The sequence below is a fragment of the Sus scrofa genome, chromosome 8 (assembly GCF_054392235.1).
Source record: "Sus scrofa isolate SSC_HxYL_T2T_F1_AM1 chromosome 8, Sscrofa_HxYL_maternal_Yorkshire_Landrace_v2.0, whole genome shotgun sequence".
NCBI classification, from domain to species: domain Eukaryota; kingdom Metazoa; phylum Chordata; class Mammalia; order Artiodactyla; family Suidae; genus Sus; species Sus scrofa.
This window is the reverse complement of record NC_139390.1, coordinates 54,870,285-54,896,284: the sequence shown is the minus strand read 5'-3', so window position 1 is coordinate 54,896,284 and position 26,000 is coordinate 54,870,285. Positions and strand designations below refer to the sequence as shown.

Sequence of the window (26,000 nt, the reverse complement as noted above, 5' to 3'; positions counted from 1 at the left end):
ACTAGCGACTTTAGTGAGTATATATCTGAAAACATGTTATGAGATCAAAGTCTGACTTTGCTTCCTTGAGTCCCCATGAAACTTGAAAAACTGTCCAGAAGTTTTCTCTATTCAATTGTTGTCTGAGAGACTGATTGTCCCAGAATAATGTCACTTCTCTTGAAGAACTGATCTCATACTACTTTGAACTGAGATCATGATAATCTCCTAAAATAAACTGAACACACTGATCTTCAAGGACTTCTTATCAGAAAGCTAATTCTAAAAGCTGTCAGTGGATGCATTTTCATTTGCTGTTCTGATTGAAGTATTAATATAGAATTTGTCCTCTCCTTTTCAAAGGGTATTGTGTGATAATCATTAAATACACAGGATATGGAGCTAAGCAAAATTTAGTTTAACCTCAGATATGATATCCAATGTTGTCTAGGTCATTGAAATTTGCCTAAACTTTTTTGTTCATTTAGTTAGCATAATAATATACTTAAAAGCTGAAACCAGGATTGAAGCGAGTAATTTATAGCTCTTTATGGGACTTGTTATATTATAGACAGATACATAAAAATAGTTTCATTATTATCTATTGTTACTGTTAATGCCATTGTGATTATTTAAGAATTCAATAACTGACTTCAAAATCATAAGTTCCTTCAGTTGATAATTATGGTGATAAGCATAGAATAGTCATACTCTATGTGAATACATGTATGTGCTCAGAGAAACAGGTATGGTGTACTGATGAAGTTCAGTTTACTTAATCAATACTTACTCAATCTATTGGGTTTTTCAAATTTTCCAAATAGGCTTAATCAGCTTTTCCATCAAGGAAGGAAGGAACACAATGAATTAGGTAGTGACTTGTGGAAAATGTACCTCTATTCATTCCTCTAGCCCATATACATACAGTTAGAGCAGATACATTTTATTTAAGGAAAAACTGTGTTTGCTACATTCACTCCAGGTATTTTGTTGCTGCTTTAGGGAATCTCTCACTTACCTTAGCACCATATGGGATTTTTGAATTGTAGAATTTATTTTGTCAAGAGGCTGACACCATTTCTCTCCAGATTTTACATATAGGTCTTACAAGGGGTGAGTATCTATATTCTAGTCTGTGACAAGTGTGATATCATCCCAAGATAATTCCCAGCCCCAAGGGTATTTCAGGTTGTAAATGACCTTTCCAGTGGCATGGCATGAATGATTTTGTAAGAGAAAAGTGAACAATGATAACATAATTCACTATCATGTAGCCAAATACAACATAACAAGTGTCCTTCAATGGCAGATCTAAGATTAAATAAAAAAAATCCTTTAGTTCTACCAAGCAATAAAAAAAAATTTCTGTAAATTCTATGATTTCTATGAGATACTTAAAAACACTTTAAAGCATTTACTTACATGCTTTTAGAATTTAGTATTCTAAAGTGCAAGCTCAATGTTACTGAGAAGAACCCCAGGCACCCTCATTTTAGTTTGTTTCTCAATTTTCTCCCTGACTAGGAGGAAATATGCCTTGAATGATGAAAAGTGAGTGATTTTCACTCAGGCAAACTGGATTTGAGTATTAGATTTTCCATTTTCCAACTGTGAGGTGTTATTTAATGTTATTGTTATCATTTCATGTCATTGTTTAAGGTTTATTATTATAGATTATTTAATGTTGTTATAAATTTTTAAATTATGAATAATTATTGCCCACTACACCAGATTCTTTTTTTTAATTTTATTTTTTGCTTTTTCTAGGACTGCTTCCCACAGCATGTGGAGGTTCCCAGGCTAGGGGTCTAATCAGAGATGTAGCCGCCGGCCTATGCCACAGTCATAGCCACACAGGATCTGAGCTGCATCTGCAACCTACACCACAGCTCATGGCACATCGGATCCTTAACCCACTGAGCAAGGGCAGGGATCAAACCTGAAACCTCATGGTTCCTAGTCGGATTCATTAACCACTGCGTCACGACAGGAACTCCTACATCAGATACTTATCAAAATTGGGATAACATATATAAAGACCTAACCCCTTCTGTAGTGGACTGTACTCATTTAATGATGCTTAGCTTTCTTTTGTAATTATATCAATATCTACAGTGATATTTTTTAATTTTCTAATGTATAATTCTAGATTTTAACTTTCTTTAAATTATGAAGAATGGCATGGAATCTATGTCTTAAGCCTTTTACGATGGACAGATTGGAGAATGGGTAAATATAAGATGCAAGTCATACTGCGAACATTGGCCTCTATCCCAATTCTGGTGAGAAAACTAAAATGAGTTTTGTTGCTGTGAGAAGAGTGTCATTTAATAGATGAAAGACCAGTGTATTCAAAGAAAAAGGCCATCTTTCCTCAGTCAAAATTGCCATGTGTATGAAAAATTAGGAACTGAAAAAGATACAGCTGAGAGATTTTTTCAGAGTGAGAGAAATTGCCCATATTATTTTTCTTTCTTTTCTTTCTTTCTTTTTCTTTTCCATGTAATAAACCCTACCAGTCTGGTAAAAAGAAAGTTCTGTGGAACTCTTGGCCCAGTCACTTTAGAGACTTTCATATGCAGAGGACTTTTCCTCTAAGATACCAATGGTGACTACACAGAATTGGGCAATATCACAGGGCCTTTTCATGCTCCATGACTGAGCCTAAAACTATATTCCCTTTTCTAGCTCCATAGAAATGAAAGCTTGGTCATGTGCACTAGGCTAATCAGAAATCCCATTCTGGACCAGGAGTTCCATAGAAGAGGGCAAAATTTTTGGGGGAATACCATAGATTGAACACTAAGTCATACCAGGAAATCTATCTGTACACAACTTCCTTGAACTTTCCCTTTCTTAACACTGGAATTTGTTTAGGTCCTGGTCCTCTAGACAAACCAAAGCAGATGTCTCCTACCAGGCACTGTGGACAAAAGTGTTTATTTCTGGAAGTTCTGCTTATTGATGACATTCTCCAATATTCTCTAATACTGTTTAGATCATAATATTGCAGTTATCCATTCTTGGCAGTAACCACAATAGCATGAAGAGCCAACTATAAGTCAGGGTAGTGTTTTGTATTTTTGACTTTTTTAAAGCTCTTTTTTAAAAATAGAGACATCCTAGAGATGTCACAGAGAGGTCCCTAGGCACACATTTTGCTAGAAAAGCAAGAGAGGTTCTCCTGAAAATTACCTGGACCTTCAGGATTTGCTGAGGCCTGGCTCCATATATGCACATTCTAGGAAATAATGACATTATCCATAGAATGCCCAATTTTATCACTAAAGAGACCTTATAACTTTATGTTCACAACAGAGAATTTAGGATATAGGATAACCTGATGTTTCCTGCTCAGATATTTCATCTCAACTAGATCCTTGTAGCAACATGATGCTTATTTCTCAAATTTAAAAAGGTAAATTTGCTGAAGGAATAATGTGATCTACTTAAAATAGCTAAAGCCTTCTGATGCTGCATATAGCACCTTGATGTGCCAGAGTCAATTTTGATACTGCTGTATGAAATGGACTGAAGTCTAGAATTGCTTGCATTATAGCCTGAAGAGCCCTCTCTGGGTATGCATCCTACACAAAGTTATCAACCTTTAAGAGGATTCACTTAGTAGGTCCAAAGTACACTCACTCGTATATAAGATGTAGCCTCTATAACTGAAAAAAACATTAATATATTTGTATCTTTTATGTGGTAGGGAACACAAGGTTTAGAAAAGTATGCTTCCATTTCCAGGGTATATCCCAGCAAGTCCCTTGTGACTGGACCCATGGAAACTACACATCTAGATTGCTGACATTTCCAGTTGTCCATGTTATGGTCTATCTTCAATATTGTGGGTATTTGTGTACTTCCTGAGAGGGTGAGAGATGGACTTGTAGATTTGTTTGTTTCCCCAGAGATTGAGCTGTACACATTTAGAGAAAAAATGCTGAAAGTTCTTGGTTTGCCCTACAAAGAAAAAGTAAAATTATATGGGAAGTTTATTTTCCATTTGTCAGGCAGGGAGGTGGATAAAGCACTATACACATTAAAAGCTACATAGAAGTTACTGATCTATGTAACTTGTAACTATGTAACTGGTAAGATGTTCAGATGTGGAATAGTGCTTATAAATAGAGGAACTCAGCTGATTACATTCTTAAAGAAATATTAACCCAGGAGTTCCCACTATGGCTAGGGCATTTAAGAATCCAATTTCAGCATCTTGGGGTACTCTGGAGGTGCCAGTTCAATCCCTGGCCTCGTAGAGTGGGTTAAAAGAACTGGTATTGCCACAGGTTTAAGCTGCAGCTTGAATTCAATTCTTGGCCTGGGAACTTCTATATGTTATGGGTGCAACCATTAAAAAATAAAGAAAAAAATAATAATTAACTCATTTTGAAGATTCAATCATTTTCTGTGCTTGGAAAATTAAAAAGTCAAATTACAATTATTGATGAATCATGGTCACCATGTTATATTGTTATTAGGTAGCAAACACTTAACATCATCCTGGGCAGCACAAACACTGCATATTCCAAAGGTCTTCAAGATTAGCTCTTGACTAGATCCTGGGAGATAACCTCTAGAACCTTGGGATAGCCTGTCTGATAAATTGCACACCAAGAAATTTATGCTAATAATGTTGCTAATGGAGAATGCCTATTTTTTATACTCGTGAGATTTTGGAATAGGCTGTAATCATTTTGCCTCTGGAGTGGATTAGTTCAAGATGAAGTAACTAGGAACAGTTTTGTGGATTATTCATGCCAATGAACTGACCCCTAATAAAATCTTAGGCCCCAAGATTTGGTTAAGATTTTCTGGTTGACAATACTTCCTAAGAGTTGACAGACAGCACTGCTGGGAGAATTACATTGTCTGTGTGACTCTACCAGGAGAGGACAATGGAAGCTCCTTCTTGGTGTCTCCTTGACACTGTTCTATATAAACTTTTCTTTTGCTAATTTCAATCTATATCTTAGCTGAAATAAACCATATCCATAACAGCTTTTCTAAGTTTTTTGAGGCCTTCCTTCTAGTGAATCTCTGAACCTGATGGTGATCTGGGGCACGTCTGACACAAGTGCTAAATTTCCTGGGGTGATTTTTTCCCTCTTTTTAATTAAAATTTTAAACTTATTTATTTTTACATTACATTGAATATTAAATTTTATTGTAAAATACGCAAATTATGGAAATGAATACATATAAACTTAACTCCTGGATTAAATACAAAACAAAAAACTTTGAATATTGCCAAAATCATAAGTTCTCTGTGATCGCCCCCACTGTCCTATTTTCCTTAATGAAAACCACAATATCACCTCATACCTGTCAGAATGGCTATCCTTAAAAAGACCATAAATAGCAAAAGTTGCTGAGGATGTGGAAAACAGGAAACTCTTGTGCACTGTTTGTACAAATTTAAATTTGTGCAGCCACTATGGAAAACAGCATGCAGATTTCTCTAAAAACCTAAAGGTAGACCTACAAGATGATCCAGCATTCACACTCCTGCTTATATATCTGAAGAAAATGAAAACAGGGATTCAAAAACATACATTCACTCTAGTATGTACATTGGCCCTATTTACTATAGCCAATGTACAGAAGCAACCTGTGTCCATCAACAGACAAATGACTACATTTTTTTTTCTTTTTTGGCCACCCCATGGCATATGAAGTTCTGGGGCTAGGGATCAGATCTGAGCTGAAGCTGCAACTATGCACTGCAGTGACACCAGATCCTTAACCCACTATGCCAGGCCAGGGATCAAACCTGTGTCTCAGTGCTTCAGAAATGCTGCCAATCCAGTCATGCCACAGTAGGAACACCAATCTATAGACAAATGGATAAAGAAGATGTGATACATATGCACAATTGAATACTACTCAGCTATAAAAAAACACACCCACAAAATTTTGCCATTTGCAACAACATGGGTGGACCTAGAAGGTATTATACTTGTGAAATAACTCAGACAGAGAAAAATAATTACTGTTATGTTATCACTTATATGTGGAATCTAACAAATAAAATGAATGAATATAACAAAACATAAATAGAATCAGAGATATAGAGACAAATTAGTGGTTACCAGTGGGAAGAAGGAAGGGGGCAGGAGCAAAATAGAAGTAGAGTGTTAAAAGTTACAAACTAAATAAGCCACATAGATATATTGTACAGAACTGGGAATATATCCAATATTTTATAACTTGAGATAGAGTATACTCTATACATTTTGAAACACTGTATTGTACATTTGAAACATATAATATTACAAATCAAGTATACCTCATTTTAAAAAATAGTAAAAAAAACTTTTGTATTTTTATTATTCCCTCAGTTTCAATTTTAAAAATAAAATTTATCCATATCTCTAAAACTATCTTTTTAATAAATCTATTTTTAATTTTTGAATATTATAAATGTGATGTCATACAATTTCCCTTTTTCTTCTATTTTGCTTGTACTTTTCTTTGATACTATATTTGTAACATTCTCCCATGTTTGTAAGTGTTTCTGTGCTCTTAATTTCAAAATTTTAATGTATTATTTTTCCTTCATGTGTTTTCATTTAATGTCCATTTTTTATCATGACCAAGTCAGTGTTACTTTGAGTGTCACTCTGTGTGGACGTACAAGACTTTGTCCTGGTACATCCCTAGAGGTGTCATTGATTGGATACAGTATACGTATGTATGTTCACCTTTAAAATACAACAAAAATGTTTTCTAAATTTCTGTCTCACATTTATAGTCTCAAGACAAGCACATCTTACCTTAGTTTCTACATCCCTGTGAATATTTGTTATATGTTTAACATATTTTTGCCAATATAATGGAGGGGATAGATATTTAAATCTTTAACACATATGTATTTTTTGTCCATTTTATTAGGTTGGGGATCTTTTCTTTTTTGAATGCAGATAGTGTGTTTTCCCCACTGATTTTCTAAAATGTATGTTCTCCATTTATTTTCAGTGCCACCCTATGGTGTATTAAATTTCTATTTTTATATGTATCTGTTTCTGGACTCTATTCTGGTCATGAGTCTATTGGCAAACTTTTCTTCCTATGATGTCATTGAATTCTGCTAGATACCTGTAAAGGAGTGGCTTAATTTTTGTGTATTGGTAGGTTTAGTCCACCAAAACTGTACAACCAGATTTTCCCTATTAGAATATTTTTCAAATTTTGTTTGGAATTGTGTTATATTTATAGACCCATTTTGCAAAACTTATATCTTTAAAATATTGAGTCATTCTCATAAAAATGTTGTCACTATTTATTTTATTTAAAATATTTTAATGATGTTTTATAATTTTCTCCAAAAAGTTTTGAGTATTTGTTGTTGGATCTATTTTTTTTTTTGTCTTTTTTGCTATTTCAGATCATTAACCCACTGAGCAAGGGCAGGGATCAAACCCATGACCTCATGGTTCCTAGTCAGATTCGTTAACCACTGCACCACGACGGGAACTCCTGGATATACTTTCTTAAGGAAAGTGTTTTGTCGTTCTTTGAAAAATTGTGTTCTAAGTATTTTAGGCAGGGATGAGTAATGCAATTCATTTTCAGATCAAATACTGATTCTATATTTAGCAACCAGAGAAACCATTTTATTAATTCCCATAATTTGTCATTTTACCCCTTAATATGAGTCTATTCCCTATACATTTTAAACATGTGTATGCTACTTATTATTTTGGGTGTCTTTGTCTGCTAGCTTCACCCTCTAGTAAATTGTTAGCTGGAATTGGCAACACTGGGCATGGTTTTCTTTTATATAATTTTAAACTGAATATCACTAAACGTCAGTTTATCAGCTTGGATCATGATATATCAATTCAATCATAAGTACTAATTTAAATTATATTTGAGCCTCCAAATGCAATTTATCTAGCTTGCTGTGTATTATTATTGGCATAAAGCAAGATAAGTAAAACCAACCAAACCAAACAAAACAAATAAACAAAAAACATTTGGAGTGATAAATCTTTTGGAAAAAAACTCAAGCAAAAATTATAAACATTTAACCATTAATTTGTGAAAGAAAATATGACATTTAACATAATTGTCCAATATTTTTGAAAGCAATTTTATTTCACATTTTTAATACCCATATTTGCAGTGTTTATGCTGCCACCTTTTGAGATAGACTAACCCTAATCATACAAACTGAATGCCCAAAGATTCTCATTAACTATAATCTTTGGTACATTTTTTAGCTTAAATTTAAAGTCTATGCGGAGCAATTATTATTGAAGAGATAAGTACTGTAAGTAATGCTATTCTAAGAAATAATTGATGAATAACTGGTAAAGAAATGAGGACTCCTTTCTAAGTTTATTTTTTCTTTACTGTAATGAATCCCTTTGAAAATTGTGAATTGCTACTTTTGCACTGGGGAAAATATAGGGCTCAGAATCAGAATGTCCCCTAATTGTGCTGTTTCTTATTGAATCTCAAGAGAAATCAACATACATTACAGTCATTTAATGAATAAACATATTTATCATGCTTCTATATTAACAAAAAACCACACATGCATTTTAGCAACAGAAATGCTGTAAAGGCCCTGTGTTTCTTACATTCTTAAATTATAATTTTATTATATGTATTTTCTTTATTAATCTGAATAAATTTATTAGAGTAAAATATTTACATACTTAGACTATCCTTAGAGAAATGACTTGCATAAAAATGTTCACAATCTAAGAAGTGATGAATCATTAGTCATTTATAAAGCTGACAAAGATTTATAAACCAACATTTTAAAATATAATGACATAATGGGTACTATATAACAGACACTGTTCTATTAGTTTGGCCAATAACTATAAAAATTTGTCTTTAAAAAGTTTATTATAAAAGTAAAAAAAGAACAAAAAAATGAAAACACATTCAGTTATTAACATGTTTTACAAATACAGTTGAGTGGATTTTTACAGTTAAGGATTTCATTCTATCTGATGTTGAAGTCTTTGAAAATGTTTAATTCAGACACATATGATAATCTTATCTAAGAAAATCAATATATGTGGAAAACTGAATTGAAAAAATATATGTATCATCTCTATCAGATAAATCAATAATTAACAAAAATATCTCATTTTAAAACTATCTTTCAAATTACCTTTTCATAGAATTTCTCTAATTTATAGCTGGTCAAAAGACTACAATTATCAGAATATGAGTTTATTTCTTGTGCACCTTCCATGAAATCAATTTCTATATCACTTCATAAGATAATCAGAAGGAAAAATAAATATATTCATACAGAAATAATAGAAGATTTCATAGGTATGTGAAATTCTTAAGAAATATTATTAAATTAAAGAATAAAATAAATCCATTAGTTTTAACACAAAACTAGTCAGTGATCGCATTGAAGGAAAGATCTTATGGAAGTCCAAACTCCATGATGTCTCTACACAAAGGTATATTTCACAGGACCTCTCTTTGTGGAAGATAATTCTCATAATCTCAATATTTAGCCCTTACAATATATATGTCTATATAATATGAATTATTACATTATATAAGAAATGATAAGATACCACTTATAACTGGAATCTAATATCCAGCACAAATGAACATCGCCACAGAAAAGAAAATCATGGACTTGGAAAATAGACTTGTGGCTGCGTGATGGGAGATAGAGGGAGTGGGAGGGATTGGGAGTTTGGGGTTATCAGATACAACTTAGAATAGATTTACAAGGAGATCCTGCTGAATAGCATTGAGAACTATGTCTAGATACTCATGTTGTAACAGAACAAAGGGTGGGGAAAAAATGTAATGTATACATGTAAGGATAACTTGATCCCCTTGCTGTACAGTGGGAAAATAAAAGAAAAAAAATTTGGATTCAAATGAAAAAAAAAAAGAAATGATAAGAACCTAAATTATTGTCAAGGCAATCTTCCCAGCTGAATTTTAAGCATGTATGATCATTTAAATTTTTTCTATTAGTGTAGTAGCCTATACTGTTTTCTATTTCTCCTGTATTGTCACAAGAGGAGTCATTGGTGGCAAGACAGTAATATTTGAACCTGTGAACATTATACTCTCATTTAGAAAGCAATATTTTCTCCAAAGTCTGACAAAGTCATAGGAGTCATATTTACTATAATAAGTTATTGTGGGAGTTCCCATTGTAGTGCAGTGGAAATGAATCCAACTAGGAACCATGAGGTTGCAGGTTTGATCCTAGGCCTCTCTCAGTAGGTTAAGGATATGATGTTGCATGAGCTGCGGTGAAGGCTGCAGACCTGGTTCAGATCATGCATTGCTGTGGCTGTAGTGTAGGCCAGCATCTATAGCTCTGATTCGCCCTCTAGCCTGGGAAACTCCATATGCCATGAGGCCCAAAATAGCAAAAAAAAAAAAAAAAAAAAAAATTGGTTACTGTGGTAAGGAAGTTGAATGAAAACACCACACTACTTCTTTTGGATGATGGATCAAGATTTGGGGATGTTTATAAGCCAGAAGTCTTCTAAAAAAGACATACATCTTCCTCACCTCTTCATTATTCTATGGAAACCTTGAAACATTGTGTGAAGGGGAATAAGTTTACATTCTAGAAGACAGCCCTATCTCTGTTACATACTTATTGTTCTTCTTTATCTTTTTTCTAAATGGCAGTACCCACACCATACAGAAGTTCCTGGGTCAGGGATTGAATCTAAGCCACAACTGCAAGCTATGCCTCAGGTGCACAAATACCAGATCCTTTAACCAACTGTGCCAAAGTGGGAACTCCTATTATTTTTATGGAGAAAGTTGAAGTGTATGGCCTTATCAATGAAGGACAAATATTAGGAACTCAGATATCTAAGCCTAGATTTGGGTCAGTTTTTTACAAAAGCATAGAGAAATGCTGGTGGCCCAGAGAAACCTAGAGACAGATTCAACCATCCAGTAGAGAAAGGTGTAGATGGGATAAAAAGCCACTGGTTTTCTGGGAAACTTTGAAATGATTTCTAGGAAAATAATCACAAAATCTTGCCTGTTTATAGTTATTGTGGGTATTTGAAAGAGTTGAATGATCTGGAAAGTACAAAAAATATAAGATTTTATTAAGTTTAAAATATTTAAAGTTAAATAAAAATTTTATATACCAGTTTCCATCAATCTCACAGCCTTTATCATTTGCTCAGAAATGTACCTACCTAAAGGGGAAATTACTTGATATAAGCAACCCCATACCTCCCAGGTGGGAAGCCACACAGACTGGAAACCAACTGTATCACAGAGACTCACCTTCAGGAGTTAGAGTTCTGGGCCCCATGTCAAATCCCCATGCCTGGGGATCTGGCACTGAGAGAAAGAGGCCCTAGAAAATCTGGAATTGAAGGTCAGTGGGGCTTGTGCACAGGAGCTCCACAGGACTGGGGGAAATGGAGACCCCCAGTCTTGAAAGGTGCACACAGACTTTCACGTGCACTGAGTCCCAGGGAAAAGCAAAGTCTCCATTGGAATCTGGGTCAGACATGATTGCAGTTCTTGGTGGATCTCCTGGGAAAACAGGGGGTAAATGCAGCTTATTGTGAGGGAAATGAATTGGAGACAAGTTCTTGGGAGTATTCTTCAGCATGCCTTTCTCTGGAGGTGGCCATTTTGGGAAAATCTGGCACCACCCATTAGTGCTGAGAAACCCTAGGGCAAACAACAATCCAGGTGGGATCACAGCTCCACCCATCAGTAAAAAGCCTGCCTAAAGACCCCCAGCCACACTGCCACCTCTAATTTCACCCAGAGACAAAGCCCCACCCACCAGAGGGATTAGAATCAGCTCCACCTACCAGTGGGTAGGCACCTGTCCCTCCCATCAGGAAGCCTATAGCAAGCCCCCATAACAACTTCAGCTGTGAGGGGGGCAGATACCAGAAGTAAGAGAGGCTACAAATCTATTGTCTGAAAAAAGGTCACCACACCAAAAATCTATAAAAATGAAAAGACAGAGAACTATAACTCAGATGAGGGAGAAAGAAAAAAAAAACACAGAAAAACAGCTAAGTGATCAGGAGATTCACAGCCTCCAAGAAAAAGTCTTTAGACTATTGACCCTGAAGATGATGCAAGTAATTGGAAATAAGTGGGAGGCAAATATTGATAATGTACAGGAAACACTGAGCAAAGAAATACAAGATATAAAACTTAAGCAAGAAGAGATGCAAAATAAAATAACTGAAATAAAAAATTCATTAGAAGCAGCCAACAGCAGAGTACAAGAGGCAGAAGAATGAATAAGCGAGGTGGAGGACAGACTAATGGAAATCACTGATGCAGAACCAAAAAGAGAAAAAAGATTGAAAAGAAATTTAAAGAGTCTCAGAGAACTCTGGGACAGTGTTAAACACACCAACATCTGTATTATAGTGGTTCCAAAAGGAGAAGAGAGAGAGAAAGGGACAGAAAAATTATTCAAAGAGACAATAGCCAAAAACTTCCCTAACATAGGAAAGGAACCACTCATACAAATCCAGGAAGCACAACAAGTAACACATAAAATAAACCCAAGGAGGAACACCATAAGACACATACTAATCAAACTGACCAAAATTAAAAACAAAGAGAAAATATTGAAAGCAGCTAAGGAAAAGAAACAAATAACATACAAGGGAACCCCAATAAGGTTATCAGCAGATTTTTCAGTAGAAACTCTGCAGGCCAGAAGGGAGTGGCATGATATACTTAAAGTGATGAAAGGAAAAAAAATATCCAACCAAGATTACTTTACCCAGCAAGGCTCCTATTCAGATTTGAAGGAGAAATCAAAAGCTTTACAGATGAGAAAAAGAAAAAATAATTCAGCAACATTAAACCAGCCTTACAACAAACACTAAAGGAATTTCTCTAGGCAGAAAAGAAAAGGCCACAATGAGAAACAAAAATAAATGACAACTCTCAGCAGTAAAGGCATATATACAGTAAAGATATGAAATCATCCTTGAACAATTGTGCTACCAATATCAGAAATCATGAGAGGAGGAAGGTACAAATGCAGGACACTGGAGATGAACTTGAAATTAAGAGACCAACAACTTAAAACAATCTTATATATATATATAGACTCCTATATAAAACTTCAGGGCAACTGCAAACCAAAAATCTACAATTGACACAACTCAAATACAACACTAAAGATAGCCATCAAACCATAAGAGGAGAGAACAAGAGAAGGGAAGAAAAAAGAGCAACAAAAACAAATCCAAAGCAACTAATAAAGTGCAAAGGAAAACATACATACCAATAAGTACCTTAAATGTGAATGGACTAAATACACCAACCAAAAGACATAGACTAGCTAAATGGATACAAAAACAAAACCCATATATATGCTGTCTTTAGGAGACCCACTTCACTTCTAGGGACACATACAAATTGAAAGTGAGAGGATGGAAGAAAATATTCCATGCAAATGGGAATCAAAAGAAAGCTTGGAGTAGCAATGCTCATACAGAAAAAATAGACTTTAAAATGGAGAATATTTAAAGAGACAAGGAAGGACACAACATAATGATCAAAGGATAACTCCAAGAAGAAGATATAATAATTTTAAATACCTATGCACCCAACATAGGTTCACCACAATATATAATGAAAATGCTAATAACCTTAAAAGGAGAAATCAACCACAACATAATAATAGTGGGGGACAATGACAACAAAGATAACACCCCACTTATAGCAATGGTCAGATTATCCAGACAAAATCAATAAGGAAACACAGGCCATGAATGAAGCATTAGCCTAGATGGACTTAATAGATATTTATAGGACATTCCATCCAAAAGCAACAGAATACACTTTCTTCTCAACATCACACAGAACATTCTCTTATATTGATCACATCTTGGGCTACAAGTCAAGCCTTTCAATTTAAGGAAATTGAAATCATATCAAGCATCTTTTCAAACCACAATGCTATACGACTGGACATCAACAAGAAAAAAACTGCAAAATCACAAACATGTGGAGACTAAACAACATGCTACTAAACAACCAATGAATCACTGAAGAAATCAAAGAGGAAACTAAAAAATACCTAAAGGCAAATGACAACAAAGATAAAATACTTCAAAACCTATGGCACATAGCAAAAACAATCATAAGAGGAAAGTTTATAGCAATACAAGCCTATCTCAGGAAACAAAAAAGTCTCAAATAAACAAGCTAACTTTACATCTAAAGCATCCAGAGAGGGAAGAACAGACAAAACCTAAAGTTAGTAGAAGGAAAGAACTCATAAAGATCAGAGCAGAAATCAATGAAATAGAAATGAAGAAAATGAGAGAAAAGATCAATGAAATGAAAGTCTGGTTCTTTGAAAAGATCAACAAAATTGATAAAACCTTGGCCAGACTTATCAAGAAAAAACAGAGAGGACTCAACTCAATAAAATTAGAAATGAAAAAGAAATAACAACAGACACCACAGAAATAAAAAGGAGCATAAGAGACTAGTATATGCAAATTTAAGCCAATAAAACAGAAAACCTAGAAGAAATGCACAAATTCTTAGAAAAGTACAATCTTCCAAGACTAAACCAAGATGAAATAGAAAAGATGAATGGACCAATCTCAAGTACTGAAATTTAAACTGTTATTAAAACACTTCCAACAAACAAAAGTCCAGGGCCAGATGGCTTCACAGGCAAATTCTATCAAACATTTAGAGAAAAGCTAATACCTCTCCTTCTGAAACTATTCCAGAAATTGCAGAAGAAGAAACACTCCCAAGCTTATTCTATGAGGACACCATCACCCTGATACCAAAACCAGACAAATATACCATAAAAAAAGAAAATTACATGCCAATTTCACTGATGAACATAGATGCAAAAATCTTCAACAAAATACTAGCAAACCACATCCAACAATATGTTAAAAGGATTGTACATCATGATCAAGTGGGATTTATCCCAGGGATTCAAGGGTTCCTCAATATCCACAAATCCATCAGTGTGATACACCATACTAACAAACTGAAGAATAAAAACCATATGATCCTCTCCATAAATGCAGAAAAAGCCTTTGACATAATCCAACACACATTTTTGATAAAAACCCTTCAGAAAGTGGGCATAGAGGGAACCTACCTCAATATAATAAAAGCCATATATGACAAACCCACAGATAACCTCATTCTCAAGGGTGAAAAGCTGAAAGAATTTCTGCTGAGATCAGGAACAAGACAAGGATGTCTGTTCTCGCCACCACTCTTTAACATAGTTTTGGAAGTCCTAGCCACCTCAATCAGAGAAGTAAAAGAAATAAAAGGAATCCAAATTGGAAAGGAAGAAGTAAAACTATCACTATTTGCAGATGACATGATACTTACAGAATCTTAAAGACTCTACCAGAAAACTGTTGGAGCTCACCAAATTATGGCAAAGTCGCAGGATACAAAATTAATACACAGAAATCAACTGCATTTCTATATACTAACAATGAAATATCAGAAAGAAAAATTAGGGGAGCAATCCCATTTACCATTGCATCAAAAAATAAAATACTTAGGAATAAACCTACCTAAAGGGACAAAAGAAATATATTCTGAAAACTATAAGATGCTGATGAAAGAAATCAAAGACGACACAAACAGATGGAAAGACATACCATGCTCTTGGATTGGAAGAGTCAATATTATCCAAATAACTATACTACCCCAGGCAATCTACAGATTCAATGCAATTCCTATCAAATTACCAAGGACATTTTTCACAGAACTCAACCAAAATATTTTAAAATTTGTTTGGAAGAACAAAAGACCCAGAATACCCAAACACATCATGAAAAAGAAAAATGGAGCTGGAAGAATTAGGCTCCCTGACTCAGACTATACTATATAGCAACAGTCCTGAAAACCATACGCTACTGGCACAAAGTCAGACATAGAGATCAGTGGAACAGGATAGAAAGCCCAGAATTAAACCCATGCACCTACAGCTAACTAATCTATGACCAAGGAGGCAAGAATATACGATGGAGAAAAGATAGCCTGTTCAATAAGTTGTGCTGGGAAAACTGGACAGCTACATGGAAAAGAATGAAATTAGATCACTTCCTAACACCATTCACAAAAATAAACTCCAAATGGATTAAAGACCTAGATATAAGACCAGACACTATAAAACTCTTAGAGGAAAACATAGGCCAAACACTCTTGACATAAATGACACCAACTCTTCTCAGGTCCACCTCTTAGAGTCATGATAATAAAAACAAAAATAAACAAATGGGACTTAATTAAACTTAAAGTTTCTGCACAGCAAAGGAAACCCTAAATAAAATGAAGACAACCCACAGAATAGGAGAAAATATTTTCAAATGAATCAACTGACAAGGGATTAATCTCCAAACAAAAAAAACAACCCCATAAAAAAATGAGAAAATCTAAACAGGCAGTTCTCCAAAAAAGACATATGGTTGGCCAAAAAACACATGAAAAGATGTTCAACATCACTCATTATTAGAGAAATGAAATCAAAACCACTGTGTGGTATCATCCTACACCAGCCAGAATGGCCATCATCAAAAAGTCTACAAACAATAAGTGCTGGAGGGGGTGTGGAGAAAAAGGAACCCTATTACACTCTTCGTGGGATTGTAAATTGGTGTAACCACTGTGGAAAACGGTATGGACATTCCTCAGAAAACTAAAAATAGAATGACTATTTGATCCAGCAATCCCATTCCTGGGCATCTATCCAGAGAAAACCATGATTGCAAAGATGCATGTACTCCGATGTTCACTGCAGCACTATTTTCAATAGCCAAGACATGGAAACAACCTAAATGTCCATGGACAGAGGGATAGATAAAGAAGATGTATATATTCACAATGGAGAATTACTCAGCCATTGAAAGGAAAGAAATAATGGTATTTGCACCAACATGTATGGACCTAGAAATTATCATGTTAAGTGAAATCAGTCAGACAATGAGACACCAACATCAAATGCTATCACTTATATGTGGAATCTAAAAAAGAACACAATTAACTTCTTTGCAGAACAGATACTGTCTCACAGACTTTGAAAAATTTATGGTTTCCAAAGGAGACAGGTTAAGGAGATGCACTGAGGGTTTGGGATACATTGTTTGTGATGATTGCTGTACACCTATAAATGTATTAAAATTCATTAAGTAATTTAAAAAGTGTACCTACCTATAGTGTTATTCCATTAGCCTCAAATATTATACACTCCCATACATTAAAAATAAATAAAATTGTAATTATTCAAGTTTTCCCAGAAAGCAGATTATGACTAGTTTTGTGTGTGTATATGTATTTACCAGATTTGGGTAAAAGACAATTAAATCAAACCCCATTTTAAAGTTTCTAGTTATGCATAGTATTACCTATCTGGTATGACAATATTATCTTATGTGGGTACACTGCTTCAACATTGTAAGAAGTAAAATTGTCAAAAGCTTTAAGAAAATTATGATCATATTACTAGGCTTGTGTATATATTAAAAAGGAGTTTGTGCATATCTTGTGGTATTTGTACAGGTGTTATTTAACTGAATTTCATTTATTGCATTAAGAGCCTGGATACCACTCTGTGAATCTGTAGTGAATTGATTTAGACTGGAAAGTATAACTGGGAACTGGGAGTGAGCACTTCTGTGTGCATGTTCCTCAAGAGCAGAGTCTTGGCTTTCCACAGCCCTCTGGTAGGGCCCATGATTTTCAAAAGAAGCCAACAGGGCCTGTCTTCTTGTTGCAGAACACCAGGTCGGGGTGAGCAATGTGGATCTTGAACCCCTTGTTATTTCAGGAAGATGTCAGAGCCTGGGATATCCCCACTCTCTTCTGGGTCACCCAGCAGGTGTGTTTGTCTCCATGAGATCATTTCTTTTCCCCCATCTCTGTGTAGTTCTTGGAGGAATTCTGATAGTCTCCAGGTCATTCTGAGAGAGTTGTTCTATATGTGGTTGAAGTTATGCTGTGTTCCTAGGAAGAGCAGAGACCAGGATCCTCTTCCTCTCCCTTGAAGTTTAGGTTGAAATTGTAGAATTTAAGAATTCCTTTTTTTTTAGGGTTTAATAATATTGACCTGTTCTTCATAACAATCTCTTCTTCCCTTGCTTCCAAGATAACTCACTGTGCTGATTCTCCTCCTATTCCTCTTAATTTACATTTTGATTCCTCAATTATGGATTATTTTTAAGCATTGCTATTATTAAGTTGTTGATTGTTTCATACAGGTAAATAAATATTATGTATTTCATAGGTATCAATCAGGTTGTAGTATTTAATGGCATGATGATAGGATTTTTATGAGTCAAGTTCTCAAGAAGTATCTTGCATCATGCTGCACAGATCTTTAGGAACAGAACTACTCTACCTATTCTGATGACTGGGAGATTGGATTTACTAGAGGATAAGACACACACATAAGTATATGCATATGCATATACACACACGCACACACACACACACACACATATAGATAGATAGATAGATAGATAGATAGATAGATAGATAGATAGATAGATAGATAGATCCTAAGTGATTAAGATAAAATGGAACTCGACAAGAAAATCAGGTACATGGGTAATAACTATTTCTGTTGAAGATTATGTTCAAGTTGTAAAAAAAAATAAACAGAAACCTCAGCTAAATAGAGTTCAGAGACCAGAACAGGGACTCTCATGCCTTCTGATTAGAGCAGAATCCAAGAGAAAGAAGAAAGTCTCCTATTCTTTCCTGGAAAAGGAATCATCCAACAACAACAACAACAACAACAACAAAAAACAGCAACTCTTTGTTTTTTTCTGCAGCCCACCCAAATTCCTTTTCCTCTCTCTAAAGGAGTTCTCATTCCTTTGCCTTGTAGGAATTTGCAAGTGGCTCACCATAGTTACAAAGCCAGAACCACAATTCTCTGTGTATCCTAAATAGACCTAAATTTCTAGAAAACTAACTATCTGGCAGTCTATTTCACATCAAAAAAAGTTGATAATTCCACTTTCTAAGAGTTTGTCTATTGCAAAGTCATTTAATAACTTTAAATTTTGCTTGTCTTAACTGCAAGATATGTAAACTATCAAGGTTAAATTCAAAGACTAGTGTAGAAAATTAATTGAGAATTTAAATGGAAAATTATAATATACTGCTTAATGCATTATGAGTTCCCTGTGCCAAGGGATTCCCCATGATTTGGGCACCCAGTGTGATTTGTTTCACCACTTGTACTTGTGTAATTTGATCTGTAAAAGCTGTAAGTTTGTCTCCTTGTAAATCAGAATCACAGGTAATTGAACAAGCCAACACAGTTCTTAAGTCATAAAAATAACTTCAGTTCTTATTTTTCAAGATTTCTTTGGCAGTTAGGGGGTTTTGTGGTTCCATGCAAATTTTAAGAGCTTGAGGTGTCACCTTCCCAGACTTCTAGACCATATTATGAAGTTACAGTAATCAAAAACAGCATGATACAGAATAAAAACAGACACATAAGTCAACTGAACAGAATAGAGACCCCAGAAATAAACCTATGCACTTATGGTCAATTAAGCTAAGGCAAAGAAAACAAGAATATACAGTGGTGAAAAGACAGTTCCTTCAAGCACTGCTGGGAAAATTGGACAGCTACATGTAAAACAATGAGATTAGAACATTACCTCACAAAAATAAGCTCAAAATAGATTAAAGACCAGAAACCTTAAAATCCCTAGAGGAGAACATAGGCAGAACACAATTTGCCATATATCATAACAATATATCATAACAGATATGTCTCTGAAGCAAAATGAATATGAGGAAGAGTGAAAGGCAAGGAAATTAGGGGTATGTAATTAAGATGTTATGTATAAAATAGTTAACCAACAAGGATATACTGCATAGTGCAGGAAGTTATAGTCATTATCTTGTAATCATTTTAATGGAATATAATGTGTAGAAATACAAATCACTATGCTGTGAACTTGAAGCTAATGTAATATAGGAAATCAACCATGTCTAAATTTAAAAATATAGGTTTTCTTAATCAACTGTCTTTTTTATTAAAGTATAATTGATTTACAATGTTTCATCAAGTTCTGTTGTACAACAAAGTGACACAATAACACATTTCTCTGTGCTGTACTGTAGGATCCCATTGCCCATCATTCCAGATATAAGAGTTTGCATCCAAAAAAACTCCCAAATACCCATCCATCCCACTCCCCCCCTTTCCCTTTTGGGAACCCTGAGTCTGCTCTTCTTGGCCATGATCTATTCCTGTTTTTTGTTTGTTTGTTTTTATTTTTAGATAGGATCATCTGCTCCATATTTTAGATTCCACAAGAAAGTGATATAATAATCCACTGTATTAATTGCCCAGGCAATAGTATTTCTTTAAACAGCAGATTTAGTTAGTATCCTCTTTTCATTTCACTCAAAATAGAGTTAGAATGAAGGTTAAACTTACTCAAATAAGAGGAGGGGCACACACAGACACACACACACACACACACACACACACACACACACACACACACAAGAAAAAGAAGAAATTATGCTTTTGGTAAACTTAAACTATAAATGAAGAGGAAATTCAACAGCCAATTAAAATTATTTTTTACTTTGATAGAAACTTAATGTAGAGATCAGAAACCAATTTAGGAACAAAAAGCCACATAATATTTTATTTCATTTATCTGCATGTTATCCTATTTTAATTTCCTTGAGACTGGCATTTCTCCCTGTAGAGAATTGACCCCATAATTAAAACCTGTAATCTAGTCCCCATAGTTACCCAACCATCTTTACAGAAAACAAAATAAAAGGGCAGCAATGTGTGTATACTCAGGTGTCTCTCTTTTTTTTTTTTTTTTTTTTTTTTTGTCTTTTTGCCATTTCTTGGGCCGCTCCCATGGCATATGGAGGTTCCCAGAGGGGAACCTAGGGGTCGAATCAGAGCTGTAGCTACCAGCCTATGCCAGAGCCACAGCAATGCAGGATCCAAGCCACGTCTGTGACCTACACCACAGCTCACGGCAATGCTGGATCATTAACCCACTGAACAAGGGCAGGGATCGAATCTGCAACCTCATGGTTCCTAGTCAGATTCGTTAACCACTGCGCCACGACGGGAACTCTGGTGTCTCATTTTTAAATAAAGAATTAATTCAAAGTTTCTCTATTTTTTCTTTCATTTTCTTTTTTAAATTTTTTATTGTTATTTCCCCAGTACAATTTTTTTTATACTGTACAGCATAGTGACCCAGTTACACATACATATATACATTTTTTTCTCACATTATGATGCTCAGTCATAATTGATTAGACATAGTTCTCAGTGCTACACATCAGGATCTCATTGCTAATCCATTCCAAAAGCAATAGTTTGCATCTGTTAACCCCAAGCTCCCAGTTTATCCCACTCCCTCCTCCTCCCCCTAGGCAACCACAAGTCTATTCTCCAAGTCCATGGTTTTCTTTTCTGTGGAAAGGTTCATTTGTGCTGTATACTAGATTCCAGATATTAATGATATCATATGGTATTTGTCTTTCTCTTTCTGACTTACTTCACTCAGCATGAGAGTCTCTAGTTCTATCCATGTTGCTGCAAATGGCATTAATTCATTCTTTTTATAGCTGAGTAGTATTCCATTGTGTATATATACCACATCTTCTGAATCCAATCATCTGTCAATGGACCTTTGGGTTGTTTCCATGTCTTGGCTTTTGTGAATAGGGCTGCAATGAACATGCGGGTGCATGTGTCATTTCATTTTAGAAATGAAAATGTTCTTCTTATGTTAAGCTTTGCCTGAGCTTTTTAAGGATAGTGGTAAAATAGAAAGACAAGTAGGATGCTGAGAAGGAAGCTGTAAGTATCTGGTTCTGTCATTCACTGCTGTGGACAGGTATAGAGTCTACTACTAAATGACATTGATTTGATAGTGTACTCTGGAATGAGACTACTGTTAAAATACTAGAAAATCATTCTTCACAATATAGTAGGTGTCAAAAAATAGTTATTTGAAATGGTCACTATGTTTGCTGCTTTGGGAAGAACAGAGTGATTTCTGGATGGCATTGCATGGATTTTGGAGTTGAAGGATATACAGAATGGTCTTAATGAGAAAAAAACGAATTTGAGTTAAAACCGCATGCTTGTTGAGAGAATGAGAGACTTCACCAAGGATAATTCTGTGCTTTGCATTTTGTATGTGGGCTAGAAGAGAAAGAATATATATGTTGCATTTCAGTCCAAGCTGCAATAGACTATATGGATTTAGATTAGTTATTTGAGAGTCCTTTAAACCAGATACAGACAATTGCTTAATAAATCTCAATACTTATTCATTTGTCTACTAATTTTCCCATTACAACAGTCTATTTTCTATGCTATATTATCTCAGGGTTTATTTTTTCCCATGTATACTGACCTCATCAGCATTTCTACTATTTCCTATTAAGTTTGGGTAAGGAAGTATTTACAACTAATACAAAGTTAAGTGTACTCTAATTATAATAAATGGCCAGAAAAAAATATGCTTTTCTGACTGAGTTCATCCTGTTTGGATTAGCAGACAAGGCAAAGCTACAGATTACCCTATTTATGCATTTTTTATTGTTATTTACACACTAACAGCTTTGGGGAATGTTGGAATGATCCTCTTAATCAGGATGGGATCACAACTTCACACATCCATGTATTTCTTCCTGGCTGTCCTATCAGAAGTGGACTTTAGTTATTCATCCACCATCACTCCAAAGATGCTGGTAGACTTATTATCAGAAAAAAAACCCATCTCCTTTGCTGGCTGCTTCTTGCAGATGTACTTCTTTATAGCCTTTGCCACAGTATAATGCATCCTTTTTGGGTTAATGGCCTATGACCGTTATGTGGTCATAGGCCATTATGAATATAGGCCACTATGACCATTATGAAAATCTCTACTTTACTCCTTGATCATGTCCAGGACAGTCTGCCTAAAAATGGAAGGAGGGGGTCTTACTGCAGGACTATTGAGCTCCATGGTCAATACAAACTACGTAAACAGTTTGCCATTCTTCAAGTCCAACGTCATCCATTATTTCTGTGACAGTCCTCCAATTTTTAAACTGTCATGTTCTGACACATGCCTGAATGAAAGCATCATTGTTGCTGGTCCACTGTTGCTGGTGTGAATATGGTTGGGACACTGCTGGTGATCCTCACTTCTGGCACCTACGTTCTCTTCTCCATCTTTCGTATGCATTCAGGGAAGTGGAGACACAGAGCATTCTCAACCTGTGCCACTCACCTGGCAGCTATAATTCTGTTTTATCCCACTGCCATCTATACTTATCTGAGACCTACTTCCAGCTACTCCTTGAATCAGGACAAAGTGGTTTCTGTGTTCTACACAATGGTGATCCCCATGCTGAACCCTCTGATCTACAGCCTCAGGAATAAAGAAGTAAAGAAGGCTCTTTGTAATGTAATTAATAGGAAAAGAGTCCCTTCATTTCTATGATTGTTGGCTTAATTTTCTTAACTAAATAGTGTATTTAATTAGTTTTAAAATGCTATTACAAGCTTTCTGCCTTTCATTAGAATAGTTTCTAAGTAATCATTTTCTTTTAATACTGAAAGTTTTGTATCTAATTAGGTATAACATAAGTTATCAAACATAAAAAACTATGGAAATTTCACCTAATCATTCTATATTTCCATTAAGTTCTCAAAAATAGGGCTTATTCATAATGAAAGCTTGGTTAGAGAAGAAAATAATTAAGCATTTAGAGGCAAAAGTTATATCACATGGCTGTAGCCATATAAAATATTTGTAATTGTCTGTTTGTTTTTTCCTCTGGGCCTTCTTTTTCACCATTCATGATTCATAAATGATTGTTAATGATTTATTAAAAATAAATTTCATTGATTTATTAAAAATTGGAAACCTTACATTTTATAAACAACAATCATCTGTCAATAATATTTTAAATTTACAATAGATTTCCATTTTAATTTATTGACTTATATTTCCTGGGGAGATGCCTAAATTATATTTTGGACTCTCCACCTTTTATATCCCTTCTCCCTCCTTCAGAACACACATATATTCATTAAATAATAAGGGTGAGTTTGTACAAACATATACTATCAAGTAAACTGCTGTCTGGTTAGAATGTACCAACTACAGAGCTCCCTTCAATTCCCTTCCTTTCTCAAAATTTTGTTTCTTCTCTCCCTTTCACTCATTCAGACTGACAAATATACACAAAACCACAGACACACACATTCAGCCACTGCAAAGTTTAATCAGTGCATAATTCCAAAGCAAGTATATCAATGTTTAATGGATGAATCTGACACACATATTTTGCAATAGGCTCATGGATTCCATGCTTATGGAAATCTTTTATCAATTGACAGTAAACATCAATTAAAATGCATCTTAATGTTAAAACCAAGCATTAATATGGAGGTAGATGTAGCTGGCTTCATAGAACTCTGGAGGAAACTGAGTGTGGGACAGGGCTTGCTAAGGAGACAGCACACCCTTAAAGTTTTTGGAAGGAATTTCCCCACACCCCTTCCCTTTCTCTTGCTGCTGAAGTGTCACATGATGAAAGCTGTGATGTTTGAGTCATCTTGGAGGTGGCAAAGCAGATCTTCTGACTTACCACTAAATATAATCAAGTTTTAACATCCCTTGTCCTCAATGGTGCACATAGTGGACCTTCATCTTGGGGATGTTCATAAAGTCATCAGTGTTGTCCGCACACCATGGGTCATGCTCTTACCCCACAGGTGCAGTTTATTACCTGGCCCTAGAGGCCCTGAAGCAGGCTGATCAGGTTCCACAGGTGCAGGTCTAAAAAGAAAAAAAAAATCTTTTATTTAGTTTGTTAATTCTAAACTGACATGTACAAAATAAATTTCATTGATTTATGAAAAATTGGAAATCTTACATTTTGTAAACAACAATTAGGTAAAGGGTAGTTGTGAGACTAAGATAAACAACAATGATAATGTGAGAACAAAGGATGTATATATGTATATGCAACTGGGTCACCTTGCTGTACAGCAGAAAATTGACAGGACACTGTAAACCAGCTATAATGGAAAACAATAAAGTCAATATAAAAATAGATAAGCAACAATTTTATTTACCTTCATGGGCTCAGATAAAATCAAACATAGTGTATCAATTAATAATCATGTTTTAAAAAACAAACATAAATGCTATTATTTCAAGAAGGCAAAACTTAAATGGTCAGGTGTATGGGAAAAAGTCAAATATAAAGTATCTGAATCAATTTAAGAAGAAAAAACAAAGAACGTTATTGATGATATATAAATTTATTGAAATACACAGCTTTTTAAAACAAATAGTTTTATATAAATTATAAAGAATGTATTCTAAATGCAATGTCTGGTATCAGAAAGCAGAAATATGGTCATTTGTTGCTAAACATAGATGTCATTTACTGCTTTGGCCAGGAAACTGGTGTGTACTATCTTTAATATTCTCTTTAAACTTTGCGATTTTAATACTAATGTGAATTGCATATACCTACACTCTATCCTTAAGTCTCAGAATATTCTTTGGGATGTTTCAGCCACTTAAGAAAAATTATTATGGCCTACATCTGTTACCTAAGAGGGGGGTGATGGATCTTGGCAGTGGAATTTCAAAGTTTTGCAAATAGGATATCAGTCTCCTAAAAAGTTATGTCAAAAACTCGAGTTTCTGAATTCAGTTCCAAATCTTGATCTCCCAAAATTGTATGATCATTTAACATTGTGTTATAAAACAAACTTACAAAATATAATTCATTATCCATGTTTGTGTTGAGTGTGTGTGAGATTCATTAACACACTGGTAAAATAAAACAAAGATGAAAAGAACAAGCAGGCCAGGAAAGGCTATGGAAATACAAAGCGTATTTAGCTGCAAAAGAGAAAATCAGCATGAAAAGCGTGAGAAATAAAAATTGAGGTTTTATTTCACATGACAGAAAATATCATGCCTAAGTTGTATGTTATAGGCGAGGACATAGGTGAAAGTCAGTCAAAA

At 34.7% G+C, this 26,000-nt stretch overlaps 1 pseudogene; it reads left to right on the top strand.

The window, feature by feature from the left end:
- Positions 1 to 22,465: 22,465 nt before the first annotated feature.
- LOC110262007 (olfactory receptor 5F1-like) lies at positions 22,466 to 23,450 on the top strand (annotated as a pseudogene).
- Positions 23,451 to 26,000: the final 2,550 nt, after the last annotated feature.